Raw genomic sequence first — 16,091 nt, 5'->3', positions numbered from 1 at the left:
TACTTTGAGGGCATTTTTTCATATTCTCACCCCAAGCTGACTGGAGCAAAAGCAGAAACTGTGAGTGAGTGTGTGTTGGTATTCAATTTTGTAGTTATTTGATACATAAAAATATCCAAGCAAGTTACATTTAAAAGCATAAAGCATGGCATATAGCAAAAAAAAAAAAAAAAAAAAAAAAACCAACCCCAATGAATTACAGACAAATTCCAATAAAACAGCAGCAAAAATTTCAGCAGCAAACAATTAATAGACACCAAAACCATACTAATCCATCAAATGCCTGGGAAAAGAGGTAAGTCTTACCTGCCACCAAAAGTATGTTAATGATAGCATCAAGTGGCCCTCACCAATGAGAACATTCCAGAATCAGGAAGCCACAACTGAAAGATTCCTAGCTGCATGGTGAATCTCATGCACAGTCTTATTCACTAACAGGTGTGCTGTATATAGTCTCTCTAACAGGTGTGCTTTCATCTACAATCTATCTGAAGCTCAAAGCTGTCAGGTGAGGGCTATGCAGTGGGCTACACAAGCTCACCTCTTCACTGCTGCATGCAGATTTGTCTTAGGGGAACTGGGCCTAGGCTTACTTGCTAAATTAATAGAAATGTGAGGCAGAATGACTTCTGCACCCATTTAATCTCCTACTTCCAAGAAGCAAGAACTAAAGTGCCACTCTCTGCTTCTGGGGCTTCAGGCCAAAGAAACCAAATTATAGAATAGCAATGCAAGAAAACACACCAAAATGAATAGGTAATTGTTATATTAATTAAAATAGCAACAAACTCTGCCTCTATCTGCCACCATTTTGTGACTGACTTTACCCTGCACTACCATTTTGTGACTGGTGAGCCTCAGTAATTTTCAGTTGTCTTTTCTGGGCCCTAGAGGTATAAAGTTTGTATACATTGTATAAGACTGTAACCTCTGATTCCCACACAGCTGTGAAGCTCACTAGGTAGTCTCATTCTCCCGATCATTCCCGATCATTCAAATAAATTGTGTGAAGATACAACATACAATACCTTTGTTCCTTTTCAAGTTAAGCAGCACATTGTAAGATACTTTAACAGTTAACCTGCTGATGACCACAGATGTGTTGTAATGCAAAATCAAGATTTATTCCAGTGGCAGCTGGAAGTCTCCTCACCAAAGTTGTGCAATGGATGTTTCCCCTTTGCCTCCTCCTCTTATTGTGCCCTCTAACACATACCACATTTAACACATTTATTCCAATTAACAACCTTTCTGTGTTGATAGTCTACAAAATGGTTCTCTGCCCAAGACAAATTGATATTAATCTTCAAGATTAAATTTTGTGGCTAGATATATTGAAAACAAAGATCAATTTCATCGACTCTGTTCTCTTTATCCACTAATTTAACAATCTGGTTTGTGTTCTATAATTTGCTGTGTGTGTGCATTTTAATCAACCGGAGAGGCTAATTCTTCATGGTTATATTATGCTCTAAACATTTTTTGCTTCACATCTCTTCCATTTGCTGAGCAGAAATTAAAGTCAGAACGACCAGTGTGTTTAGATTGAAGAAGCAAAAATATGTTTTTTCAGGAAAACATATGTTAGTAAAGTGAATTCCCTGGAAGACTGCACTTTTACACTTTTTGTTAACTGTTGACCAAAAGGGGGGAAGGGATTTAACACTTCAGTAGCTTCTCTAACAGCAGTACAGAATTAACTGAATAAAGTATACTTCTGAACATCTAAAACTTGATCCATCTACCACAGGGTGGGAGTCGAGAACTGTGGCTAGATTATAGGTCACACCATGCCTGATAACTGACCTTGCTGGCTGGGGTTCAACAATAGGCAATATAGAAGGGGGAATATGCTTGTTTTCTCCTGCTCTGGAGGGTAGGACTCGAACCAATGGCTTCAGGTTACAAGAAAGGAGATTCTGACTAAACCTTCAGAAAAACTTTCTGACAGTAAGAGCTGTTCGGCAGTGGAACAGACTCCCACAAGAGGTGGTGGACTCTCCTTCCTTGGAGGTTTTTAAGCAGAGGTTGGATGGCCATCTGTCATGGATGCTTTAGCTGATATTCCTGCATTGCAGGGGGTGGACTAGATGACCCTTGGGTCCCTTCCAACTTTAAGATTCTAGGATTCTATAGACTATTCACCTATAGCTCAAGTTATTGGGTTTTACAGTCACCTGTACTTTGCTGTTACTGAACTTCCTCCCCCAACCCCTGATACAAGTATGGGTTGTATCCAATATTAGTCCTGCTCAGAGTAGAGCCATTGAAATTAAAGGACATGGCTAACTTAGGTTAATTAATTCCAGTATGTCAACTCTGAGTAAAACTTAGTTGGAAACCATGCTGTATCCTCAACAGGACTGTTCACTGGCTAATGTAGGGGGTGAGCAGTGGGGCCCTCCAGATGCTTTTTGACAATTTCCACCAACCCCATCAGGGGCAGCATCTCCCCATTTTTGCGGTGATGCCACCAGAAGCCCCAATGTTCAAAAGTGGCAGAAGAGGCCAAGCCCAGAGCCAAGCACAGCGTGGCTTTAATGGCCAGCTCCTCTTCCTCCTCCTGCCATGGCCACCAGCCAGGGGTTGCTTCCCTGCTCCTTCCCTTCCACAGCAACAGGAGGAGGAGCCACAGTAATTGAATCCATGTTGCCACCGTGCTCGGCTCCACACACACACACACACCCAGCTTCTCCTGAGGAAGCCAAACGCAGCGTGGCTTCAGTAACCAGCTCCTCCTCCTCCTGCCACAGACGGGAATGAGCAGGGAAGCAGTCCCCCAGCCAGCGGTGGCAGAGGCAGCAGCAGAAGCCGTGGCCATTGAAGCCGCGCTGCCATCACATTCAGCTCCACCCCCAGCTCCTCCAGTGTTGTGACATCACATGTACAATGTTGAGCCCCCTTCTCTTTCGGAAGCTAGCGCCTCTGAGCTCCATCTACCATGGCAAAACGTCAGGGATGATGGGAAATGTAGTTCAGCAATATCTGGAGAGCCACAAGCTCTCTATCCCTGAACAAAGGATTCAGCCCAGTCTTAAAAGTGACTGTTACTGGCCTGGAAAAATTGCTCCAATGTGGAATCTTCATTCCCCACCTCCAAATTTGGAAAGGGCTGGAAATTATCCAGCTGCCATTAGTACTACTAGCTAAAGCATTTACTGCAGGCTCTTCAGATGGGTGCCATGTGATTTCATTTCAGAGAAACAAAGAATCTCTCAGAGCAGTTAGAATAGGGTGCTGATTTATATTTATTTGAGAAGCAAAATCTGAAGCCTCTTTTAAAAGGGGATAAAATTTCATTGTTGATGAGTGACAGATCCTGCCATAAGAGGTTTAGCACTTTTATTCATTCTCAAGGAACGTATTTGTCCTTGCTGCAATGCTTAACAATTCCAAAGAACCGTGATGTCTTAAAATATGCTTTTATTGAAACAGAAGGAACGTGTTAATAGAAGCCTTGACAGAATGTGAAATATTATCTGTGCAAATAACTTCTTTTCAGGGTCATTGTCTAGCTGCCATTTTCAAAGAGAAATAGTAACAGTGGCTGATCTGATACCTGCAGATGTTACAAATTACAATTAATCTCTCTCAAAAGAGAAAGAGAGAGAGGGGGGAAATAGAAAGAAAGCTGTGCTAACAAGGTTTGACAATAAGGTCACAGAGTTGGAATTGTGTGGGTGCTATCCTGATTTCAGACAGTCTGTTCAACCCTGTGCAAAAAGCATGTAAACTCCCTTCACTGGCTCTCAGAATGGAGGTATTAACTCCCTTCAGCCCTGCAGTCTACTGGTGATAAGGAAAGTCAGTTGTTATAACCAGAATGGACTTAATTTGAACTAGGGATCAGCTCTGGAACTTATAGTTAATGCCAGGAACATACTGCATGGTAAGAAGGAAGAGAGTACATCTGTGCTTTCAAAAAAAAATACACATTTTTCATACTGAGTTGGGGAAACACAATTAGTAGGATTTTATTATAAAAATCTAAATGTTGGCAATGATACTTACTTCATTTTGCTTTCTACAATAGCTTGTATATGTTGATGATAAGCTAAAGAAAAATTATGCATGATAAAGTAGCTCCAAACTCCATTCAGGAGCAGGCTCCTGCCAGGTGAGCTGGCTTAAGCTTGGCAGAGGGAAAGCAAGCATTTAAAATAGAATTTGACTTACACCACCCTTCTCCCTGGCATAATTTCTGCTGGGTCGCCAGGCCACAAGCTGAACGGAATTACAATCTTGCCCAGTCCTGCCTCCATCACTCCCCCAGAACACACTTTTTTCAAGGTTTACACCAGTGTACGTTCCTCCAGTGTCAGAGCAGCCTGCATAGCCCCAGCTGAGCTGGGATGAGGGTTTTACACAGGCATATCTATGGCTAAGGAGGGTTGGGAATGTATTCCAGTATAGCCCAGCAGTGGCGTAGCGTGGGTTATCAGCACCCGGGGCAAGGCAAGTAATTTGCGCCCCCTAACCCGTGGATTTGCGCCCCCTAACCCTAACCCCCAGATGTTGCGGCCAGTGCGGCCGGCCCCCCCTGCACCCCCCACGCTACGTCACTGTAGCCCAGCTGATCCAGGAACCTGCCAGTTGAGTTGGAGGTCTGTCATAACCTAGCTTGCTCATCCCAACAGATCTAGGTTTAGCATTGTGCTCTTAGTCAGGAACAACCTAAATTGATTTCATTGGAACTTTTTTATGAGCAGATATGTATAGCAGGATCATGCGAAAGGCTGGGCTGGATGAGTCCCTAGCCGGAATTAAGATTGCCGGAAGAAATATCAACAACCTCAGATATGCAGATGACACAACATTGATGGCAGAAAGTGAGGAGGAATTAAAGAACCTTTTAATGAGGGTGAAAGAGGAGAGCGCAAAATATGGTCTGGAGCTCAACATCAAAAAAATGAAGATCATGGCCACTGGTCCCATCACCTCCTGGCAAATAGAAGGGGAAGAAATGGAGGCAGTGAGAGATTTTACTTTCTTGGGCTCCATGATCACTGCAGATGGTGACAGCAGCCACGAAATTAAAAGACGCCTGCTTCTTGGGAGGAAGGCGATGGCAAACCTAGACAGTGTCTTAAAAAGTAGAGACATCACCTTGCCAACAAAGATCCGTATAGTAAAAGCTATGGTTTTCCCAGTAGTGATGTATGGAAGTGAAAGCTGGACCATAAAGAAGGCTGATCACCAAAGAATTGATGTTTTTGAATTATGGTGCTGGAGGAGACTCTTGAGAGTGCCATGGACTGCAAGAAGATCAAACCTCTCCATTCTGAAGGAAATCAGCCCTGAGTGCTCACTGGAAGGACAGATCCTGAAGCTGAGACTCCAATACTTTGGCCACCTCATGAGAAGAGAAGACTCCCTGGAAAAGACCCTGATGTTGGGAAAGATGGAGGGCACAAGGAGAAGGGGCCGACAGAGGACGAGATGGTTGGATAGTGTTCTCGAAGCTACCAGCATGAGTTTGACTAAACTGCGGGAGGCAGTGGAAGACAGAAGTGCCTGGTGTGCTCTGGTCCATGGGGTCATGAAGAGTCGGACACGACTAAACGACTAAACAACAACAACATGTATAGCAGGAATGGGAAGTCTCTGGTCCACAGGCCAGTCTTGGCCCAAAAGGAGGTCCCATTTGAGCCACAATACTGTTTTTCCTACCTGCCAATCCTCTGGTCTCACTCTGAAGGCCTGATAGAGAGCAGAGACTGAATCCCATAAAGAGCAGGATTAAAGTCTATTCATCAGCTGATGAGCAGGGACTTCAATGTCGCTGGATGCTACTTCAAAGCGCAGTACAGTGGTACCTTGGGTTACATACGCTTCAGGTTAACCAGAAATAGTGTTTCAGGTTAAGAACTTTGCTTCAGGATGAGAACAAAAATCGTGCTTCGGCGGCATGGCAGCAGCAGGAGGCCCCATTAGCTTAAGTGGTGCTTCAGGTTAAGAACAGTTTCAGGTTAAGTACGGACCTCTGGAAAGAATTAAGTACTTAACCCGAGGTACCACTGTATAGAGCTGTTTGAAAGCTCTTTTGCAAACAGCCCCGCACTACTCTATAAAACTTTGGTTTTTAGAGTTTTCAAGAGCAATACAGGGCTGTTTGCAAAAGGGCTTCAAACAGCTCAGCACTGTGGTTTGCACTGGTTTGACATTCCAACATGCTGACCCTCTGGTGGCATATTGACACCAAGTGATTGACAAATGGGCAGCACCACCCACCAGTCAAATTTGGCCCACCAGAGGTGGAGAAATAAGAATCTGTCCCGCTGGCCAACAAAGGTTCTCCACCCCTGATGTATACGATTGCAGTGCCTGTTAATAATTTTATTTGTCTCAGGGCCTAGGTTTGCAGCTATCCACAAATCTCTTGTGCATGGAAACATGATATATAAATGAGTTTGTGTGTGCATATGTGGGCTTGGAAAAACTGCATACAGAAAATTAATACCAGCAAACAAGCTATGCAAAAATAAATTGGAGCTACCAGTCACTTCTCTCTGAAATATTTAGTAAATCCTCATTTCACTACCATACAGTATGTTTCCATGAAGTGTTTGAGAGAAATATTAAAGCTGCCATTGGTAATGATTACATTTTTGTATCATCAGATCTCACAACAAACCTCCTCTGGCTTGTTCCCAAACAACTGTAGAATTTGTATTTGTTAGTATATTTGTGGTTAGAGAGCCATCTTGTGGTGTAATCATACTGATGAAGAAAGTTGACATTAAGTATAAAACTACTGGGGGTTGAGGGGAAAGTACACATGCCACAGCCATCCAAAATATATATATATAGATGGCAAGTTCCAGTGTTATTCAACTCCCAACTGGACTTACACATGCTGAAATAATTGCTGGAGTTGAATATGATGGCAATCCCCCAACATCATATAACTCAATATGGCCAAAATAAACCTACAAAATGAAAAGGGCTTGGGCATCCAGGTTCTCCCTTTCCCACCACATTCATAACTGTAGTCATACCTATATTTATAGTCACATTTATCTGAGTTTCTTATCTTAATAAGGAAACATTTAATCTATTAATAATCATTCCTGATCCAGACTCATGGGAATCTAAGTTTTTTTTATAATTAGAAAGCGTTCACTCAAATAATGTTACTGAATGTATCTAAGAAATGTTGTATGATTTCCAACTAATAAATCCTTTCTTTTTCCCACTTTCTTTTCTTTCCCCCTACAGTGGTACCTCGGGTTGAGAACTTAATTCGTTCTGGAGGTTCGTTCTTAACCTGAAACTTTTCTTAACCTGAAGCACCACTTTAGCTAATGGGGCCTCCCGCTGCCGCCGCACCGCCAGAGCCCGATTTCTGTTCTCATCCTGAAGCAAAGTTCTTAACCCGAGGTACTATTTCTGGGTTAGCGGAGTCTGTAACCTGAAGCGTATGTAACCTGAAGCATATGTAACCCGAGGTATCACTGTATTTTATATTTTCTTTTCTTGTTGATAATTAAATAGCTATAATATTATATTGATCAGAAATGCTTCTCACTTTTCCCCTCAGAAACTTACCAGTAACCTGGTGGTACAAAGCAAGTCATATATTATATTTAACAAACAATTTTATGCTAATTTATTATAAAATTATTAAATGCACAAACTTATCTGGCAACTTAAAATAGTACAATATCTTTAAATGAGCATAGCCTTTTTCAACTTGTTGCTGTCACTTTAAATACCAACAGCTTATATTAATCTATTAATGATAGAGTAGGACAGCTTTAAGGAAGCTATTAAAATTCTTTAGCCAAATTGCCCCCTTATTCTCTCCACCCCAGTTAAGCCTCTCCAACAGAGGACTCTGCTGGAAACCTCTTTGTCCAACCCTGTTGAAGTGCAGATTTGTCTTGCTGTACTACACCAAAGACCAAGCTTCTTCTCATTTCTTCCCTCAGCACTGCAGACAGTTTCTCCCTTTGTCCTTTCAGCCTAATACAAGTGATTCAGCTCTACCCAGCAAGTATTTGGCCTCCAAGCCCCTCCACCTTACCTGTCAGGTCTTCTTCCTTCCTCTTCCCCCATCCTCTTCCTCTACTGTCATCTTTGGGCTGGCTCCCTGAACCTCAAGCACCAACTATTCCAACAAATCCTCTGCAGAGCTTTATATACCTTTCTTTTGGCCCCTCTAGTTCAGCCCCAGCCAATCACACTGTCTAACTGAAAATTCTAAACCTGCACCCACCAATCAAAATGCGCCTACCTTTTGATCTATACTGAGAATTCTAACACCAACCCCTCCTCATAACTGTCAGTTAAGGCCCCAAGCGATATTTGAAATAAGTTTCCAACAGAAAACTTTCCACGCCAAATATAGTGGAACGTACAATACAATACAAGTGTCAAAATACATTACACAATACCTATTACAACTTATTTCTTCACATACTTCTTTAAGATAGCCGGTACATTAGTTGAAAATATTGTACTTTTACCACAGTTAATTAAGGCTTTTCTTCATCCGTTTCTCTGGCATGGTTGGGTGTTGGTGGAAGCTAATGCTGGTAAGACTGATAGAGAAAAGCACCTGTGCATTAGTCTCTAAAACTCTTGCAGATCTTCATATCCCAGCTTTTTGTCCAAGGCTTTATGAGCCGAGCAAACCTGCTGCTCTACACCTCGAACCCGAGTACCCCCCCATTGCTTTCCCAGTCTCAGCCACAGTGCCTCGAATATTGAGTGATGTGAGGAGAAACATAGATTTTCACTCTTCTTCCCCTTTGGCTGTGCATGGTGGGGATTGGGAAGGTTGCCAGGGTTGCTGGGTGTGAGGTGACAGGAAAAGAGAGGTTTTGAGCAAGGGGTCTGGGAAAAAGAAGCAGGAAGAGGGCTGGGAGTCCATCTTAGGCAGGCTGGCTGCACAACTGTGAGGTACAAGCCCCTCTTGAAGTGACCATGCTGTAACATCTGGACTCCATGCAGACTGAATGTGTAAATAGGTGAATAAACCATATTTCTTAAAGCTACAACAGTATCTGCTGTGTCTCAATTCTCCAAAGGAACACAGACGCTGGGTGAGTGCCTGGAACCCTATGGACTCTTGCCACCACTTGGCTGAGAGGGGGAGGCACTCAACTTTTGCAACAATATTAATACTTCAGAATTATGCATAGCTCTGTAATATTTCCAGTCAACACAAGGCCCTGTGAACATTGCTCCCATTGTGTGGGAACTGCTTGTCTGTGAGTGGCTCTGTGCAGCTGGTTAACATATAAATGACCCAACTTGGTGGCTGTGAGAATAGGAAAGTCCCATACAATTAGTCTGCCCACCCAAAAGACTGGATCGTTTTAACATTGCTGCAGAATTGCTACTACTGCTTATTGCTACTAAGGACTATAATAATCCCAAAATTTAATTTTGTGGGATATTCACATTTTGCATTAATGGTTACCCAGTTTAGATCATCCTGAAGGAAAAAAACAACTGCTGGTGTCTGTAACATTTGAGCGCTGTAATGACATCAAATCAGTCTGCATCTACCAAATGAATCCATCCGCAAAGTACAATATGTGCCTGTGCCCTATATTAAAGAGAGAACCTGCAATTTGTTTTACTTGATGTAGATTAAGTGTTGCTAATAAATGTACTAAAAATTGCTAGAACAGCTTTCAGTTGAACAAGGACTAGGCATCCTTGAAGTAATGTAGTACGAGCAGTGAATTTCTGCATGAGAGGCATACAATTATGGCACACAAGGCCAATGTTCATGAATTAATGAAGCTTGGGCAACTTGGTGGAAAACTGAAATTTGAATAGAAGTATAAAATAGAAGCGACCATGTTTAGCAGAGCCAATTAACTAGTCCATAGAGAAATTTGATACATTGAATAGGATTGGTTGCCTTTTAACACACTACAGTGAGGGTTGCTAGCTACATGTATAACAATTTTCTCTTTCATCTAAATTAGCTTTAAGCACCATTAACCAACCATGTTATTTCTAGTTTCTTGGAAACCAATAAACAAAAATAAGAAGGATTAGAAGGAACTACACTCAATATAAACCAATAGCTAAAACTGTTTATTTAAAAAAAATACAATAGTAACTCACCCTAAGAACAATTTTACGCAGTTTGAATTCAGCATAGTAATTGCACTGCAAGCTTTATAGACTAGTAAATTTCATCAGAGTACAGTACAAAGTGGGTTCTGCCCAGCTGAAATCAGTAGCAACAAGCACAACATTTATGCTGTTTTCTGTAACAGGTGTCTGACATTTGGGCTCCCTATCCTGCTATTAAACTGCCTGCCATGAGTAGATGAAATTTCAGTCAACAGGTGGTGTTGAGGTACAGATAAGAATGTCATTCCAGATTTCTCTGAATGTGGAAAATATGTATGATGCACCTCAACACATAACTTGGAAATGTGATTATTTCAGAGTTGGCAGGAGGGACAATCATGGTTTCATGTGTTACGTTCTCCTTCCAAGGAGAAATGGCAGCTGTGCCAGTGATACTGGGAAGAGCAATCTGCAGAATGTTGTGCTACATCTTAATATCTTAATGCATTAGCCTACTATGGTGATACTCTTCCATCTCCAGCATTAATAATAAATCTTGACCGTTAGACCCACCCACTCAGTCCGCCGAAGCCTGTCTTCACATGCAAGGGAAGTCCCTAACTCACCGAGAGTTTGAGACCCATTGGCTACCCTCACCTGGTTTAGTCAGTCAGGCATTTCCCATGGTTTGCCCACTGTAGCATGCTGACAGCTTCTAGGAGGCACAGGTAAGAGCTGATGTTAAAGGTGATTACTAATAACAACAATAACAATAAAACAGAGTTGCATCAAACTGAAACGCAATAAGCCCAGCAAGAGACAAAAACAGAAAACTTTGCTTTACAAAAGTGAAGTTGACAATACAACTCATAATAAAGGTCATTCCTTCCTCCTGTATTATTGTCATTTTCCAAGAAAGTAAAGCATTGCTTCCATGTTCCTCACAGTCAAATACTCTTTTTGGCATTTTCAGGAGCTGGATAGGTCTTAAGGGACAGGAAAAGTTTTGTTTTTACTTGTAGATTGTCAAAAGTTCCAGTTAACTGGTACAACTAAATCTGGAAAAGTGTATTACTGATGTACATGTGTATCAATTATGTACACAATTCTTTAGAAAAGAAAATATGGTACATTACATTTGAAAACTTTGTTTGACATTGATAGCCTTAAGGCTGCAATGCAGTTACCTGGTGATGAAGCCCCAGTGACCACAGTGGGGTTTATGTCTGAATAAACTTGAATATAATTGCACTGCACAGCACAAATGAATGGCAAATGTAAAGCCTGATTCAAGGCTCTTTGAGGAAAACTGGTTTTAAATCAGTCTTGAAAAACTAGATGCATAAGCCATTAATATCAGCACATTGTACAATTTGGGGTGTTTTTACATTTTATTTATAATTTGAATATATTTTATGTTTTGTACAGTATGGTTGCATCTTGTACACAATAAAATTGTGTGATTTCAACCTTAACAACTCTGCACCTTGCTTGGAAGGTAAGGATGGTTGTGCAGGGGCAGTTTCAAGGGGGTAGTTCAGGTATGTGCATTTTTGTAAAAGATGCCATGTGTGATCTGAGCTGGGGCAATTAAGTGTAGAAGGGCCCAGAATACATTGTTTCCAATAATCCTCAGATTTCTCAACTTCCTGTAAAACTGTGTGAAGGGTGAAGTTGTTAAGACTACTGATATTATAATTTGAACAACTTTATCCTTGCCACAGTTTTCACCTCACAGATTTTACATTGGACAGCAGCTATACTCCCTCTAGTGGCCAACTATTTCTTGATGTTTTCCACAGGGCAAAAAAACCCAGTCATGTTGCATTGTTAGCCTTTGCACATAGAATTGTGAACGTTTGTAATTCTCTCACACACGTATACATCCTGGACATGCATGCTTAATAACATAAGCAAGGTCTAGCGAGAATAGATCCAATCAAGACTCAGCTAGTCTGGCATTTTTATTTTTGCAAGAATTCCAGCGAGCAGTAGGCACTGGACACCCTAACAGAAATGGGTTGGAGATCCACAGCAATCAACTTTCTGCCTCCTCTTGTTTTACAGGGCAGGCTCTGAGTAGAGAAGAGAAAAACAAAGTTATTGAAAATGACATTTGCCTTCCACTACCTTGCTCTCCTTCAGTCATCTTGCTAATTACCCAGGAAAGATTCTGAATATAAATCCTTTTGAGTGACAGAGAGGTAAAATATTTTAACTGCAATATCCCCTCCTGTTGTTGTACTGGATGCAGGCCATCTGATAAGTAAGCTAGGAATGCTGCAGCAAGCAGTTTTGTTGATATAAAAGCTATTTCCATAGAAGTTCCACAGAGGCTCCGAAATAATTTATTTTGGGGATGTTAACTCAGCAACAAGAAGGTAATTTTCTAAGGACAGATGGATATGGAAGCAAGCAAATGAAGAGTGAGGTCCATATGCTCTTTGACTACACTACACTGATGAAACATAATGTACTTTTTTCAGAGGATATAAACTCAAATTTATGATGGGTATAGTTAATATTATCACACTATTTATATTGTTCCCTCAGATGCTTGATTTATAACTGTCTGGGAGAATTTAAAAGAGATGGCTTCTATTGCAGAAAAATAGAGGAGCTCTACTCCGCTGTCATTTTTGAATCCTGTTTATTGGCTTGGCATTTGAAAAGTTCAAATGTTTTTGTTCTTTTCGCTTATAGCTGCAGACATGCTGTCAGCTTTTGTCCCCAGGTCCTCAACTGCTGTCAAATACTGACTTAATTTGTCATGAAAACAGCAGCATTCATATTTTATAACCTGTTGACATATTGATTGTTTCTCCAGAAAAATAATTACAAATATAATCTGAACTATCTGTCTTGCAGGTTAATTCTGTGGCCTTCCATGTGAAATTCCATGGAAGAGCAAAGGAGAAGCTGGGGGGTGGCGGGTGGGGGTAAAGGCTGGAAGCACAGGTGAAAACTGACACACAAAAATTGTCCAGCCTGCTCTTGAACATTTCACAGCAGCTTCAATGGGAGAAAACATGAGGTGTATAAATTACCCAATTGGAATTAAATTTTCACCATCAACTAATGTCTGCATAGCAAACTGCCCTTAAAGGGAATGTTACAGTGGCATTAAGCCAATGTGGAGGGGAGGCATAGATTACAACCAGCCCTTACTTTAATTGTCGTATCTTCTACCTTTTAATTTCTCCCATCTAAGCAATATTTATGAAAAGGCAGATAAATCAACCTAAAACCACAGAGCCTAGGGCTTGCCGATGAGAAGGTTGGCGGTTTGAATCCCCGTGATGGGGTGAGCTCCTGTTGCTCGGTCCCTGCTCCTGCCAACCTAGTAGTTCGAAAGCACATCAAAGTGCAAGTAGATAAATAGGTACCGCTCCGGCGGGAAGGTAAACGGTGTTTCTGTGCGCTACTCTGGTTCACCTGAAGCGGCTTAGTCATGCTGGCCACATGACCCGGAAGCTGTATGCCAGCTCCCTCGGCCAATAAAGCGAGATGAGCGCCGCAACCCCAGAGTCGGTCACGACTGGACCTAATGGTCAGGGGTCCCTTTACCTTTGCCTAAATTACCTTTACCTAAATGGAGAAATATATACCGTAAGATATCTTAATGTATCTTCTTCTTCTTCCCCCACCCATTTGACTAGGTTGCCCCAGCCACTCTGGGTGGCTTCCGACAAGATCAGAAGGTGAGTGCCTGCATGATTATATACAAAACATGGCCACTAAGAAATAAGATGGAAATATTGACAGAATGCTGAGATTTAGAAAATGTTTTTTTAAAAAAAAATATGGGAGGAGGAAATGATAATAATTGCATAACAGTCCACTGAGGTATGAGCATGTTTAGCAGCCCTGGAAGTGGGGAAGGCACTTGCTACTTAACACAATGGTTCCTAACTTTGTTTTGGGTCACAGACCCTGTTGAGAATTTGATGAAAACCACGGAGCCCCTCCCCAGACAACTGCACATAAAGACATACAAGATTTTGCAGACAACTCATTTAGTTGCATTGAAATTTATCTATTTTCTGCCTGGTTACAGACCCCTTGAAGCCTATCCATGGACCCATAAGGGTTAAGAACCTCTGCTCTAACAACTTATAGCATAGATGGGGAACTTCCAGCCTGAAGTCCTGATTGTGTCCTGGAAGGGGCATGACTAGCTGGCAGGAGCACTTAAGAGGAGCACATCTGGTAGGCAGTAAGGATACATAGCAAGGTTTGGTTGCAGGTCCCACTTATTCCAATATTAGCTTAAGGCTGCAATTCCATGCAGTTCCTGGGAATATGACTTGCTTCTGAGTAAACATATTGTTACACGCCACAAGCAGTGCAAAATTCCAGGGGTTCCAGGTGCTTACCTAGCGTTGTATTTTCATTGAGAAGATCGAGGCACCGTGGAAGCTAGTGTAATATGCTTTATTAACATACAGTCATTCCTTGGGATGAATACGCTTCAGGTTAAGCATTTTCGGGTTGTGCTCCGCAGCGACCTGGAAGTAACGGAGCATGTTACTTCCGGGTTTCACCGCTCGCGCAAGCGCACTCAAAATGACGCCACGTGCAAAATGACATCACATGCATGTGCGGAAGTGGCGAAACGCAACCCGTGCATGCACAGTTGTGTATTACGTTAGCTTCAGGATGCGAATGGGGCTCCAGAACGGATCCGTTCTCATCCAGAGGTACCACTGTATATTAATACCTGGAGGTCTGCAATGGAAGGGTGCAGAACATTATGTCCCTCTCATGGCTTCAACAAGCTTGGGTCCACAACAGCAGGCAGCCATGGCTCTGGGTCTCTTAGTGCAGCCCCCTCCAGCCAGCAGCCAAGATGGTCCTGCCCCACTGCCCAGCAGCTCATGGAGGTCTGCCCTTTTTTCTCTCCTTCCTTCTTCACACCACACCACAAGCCTCCTGTAAAACAATACTTTGTTCCTGTCACCTCACACGAAGTCACCTGAGCAACTTTTGTTTTGCAGACCTGAGCACCTTGTTTCGTAATGGCCTACATTCAACCAGCCCAGCCAAGCTAGTTTGCACAGGTTAAACCTAGGGATTTCCTATGGCGCATTTCGGGAGAACTGCTACAGCCTGCATTTTCCCCTTCAGTGTTATTAGCTAGAGTTTGACATTCATTGATTTATTGGGTTTGGTGGGGTCTCTCTCTCCCTCCCCTCACTTCATAACAATATATGGGCCCACACTGCATAGGTTATAGCGGATCTTAGGCGTGATCACGGGTCACCCAAGGCATTTTGGCTCCTGAGGCAAAATGCCACGCTGCTGCCCCTGTGATGTGGGTGGTATCAGGTGGGGTGCCCGTGGGGGGCCACTCCAGTGGGGCTCTGCCACTTGAGGCTGCTGCCTCTCTGTGTGTGTGCCTAATGGGTGGGTTGGCCCTGGCTGTGCCTCTTAATGCAGCCCCAGCCCAAGCTCAAGTTGCCCAAGCTCAAGTTGCTCAAGTACAGGTAAGGGGATGCTTGAAAAGAAGGGAAGGTTATTTATTAGGGTTGCCACTCTTCTTTCTTAAGACTAAAAAAAACTTTTCATGGGTGAAAAAGACATCACCGATTAATATATATACACTCAATTAACCTGATCTCTTGCATACGCGCAGCATGAGAGCAGGTGCCATGATAGCAATCTCCCTTCTTTCCCACACAATGCGAAACGCCTGGTGTGAGAGGCCGGGGATGCTTTCTCTAAAAAGGGGAGTGACCGCCTTAGTTGTCGTTCTTCTTGTTTTTGACAGGGCTCAGAAAAGATGTCCGAAAGGTTAGGAATTCAACAGGCGAAAACTGTGTCCTCGCTGTATCCCTGCGATAGCTGCTGCTGCGCCCATTAAACTTCATCCCGTGACGCCGCTGCGGGTGCAGCTCCTCCTTGCTGCGGCCTCGCGCGATGAAGGAGGCGCTCGGTCGGGGAGAGCGCGCCAGCCTCAGGGCCCGGCGGCGGCGGCGGCAAAGGTCTTCCTCCTCCGACGCCGGTGGCCTTTCCCCCTCAAGGTGACCGCGCCAAGTCCTCCCGCGCCGCAG

The 16,091-nt window shown here is 42.9% G+C and overlaps 2 long non-coding RNA genes across 2 annotated transcripts in view; both read right to left on the bottom strand.

Moving 5' to 3' along the window:
* LOC309539328 overlaps positions 1-8,177 on the bottom strand; it is a 48,099-nt gene extending 39,922 nt beyond the window's left edge. Inside the window, exon 1 of the long non-coding RNA XR_014222820.1 lies at positions 8,027-8,177. This is a non-coding gene — a long non-coding RNA (uncharacterized lncRNA). The remainder of the gene's footprint in view (positions 1-8,026) is intronic.
* Positions 8,178-11,989: 3,812 nt separating this feature from the next.
* Positions 11,990-16,091, bottom strand: part of LOC309539329 — a 205,127-nt gene continuing 201,025 nt past the window's right edge. The window contains exon 2 of the long non-coding RNA XR_014222821.1: positions 11,990-13,378. This is a non-coding gene — a long non-coding RNA (uncharacterized lncRNA). The remainder of the gene's footprint in view (positions 13,379-16,091) is intronic.

The sequence above is a fragment of the Podarcis vaucheri genome (genome assembly GCF_965113315.1).
Source record: "Podarcis vaucheri genome assembly, chromosome: 8".
NCBI classification, from domain to species: Eukaryota; Metazoa; Chordata; class Lepidosauria; order Squamata; family Lacertidae; genus Podarcis; species Podarcis vaucheri.
Note: the sequence above shows the minus strand (reverse complement) of the source record. Positions and strands in the feature narration are given on the sequence as shown.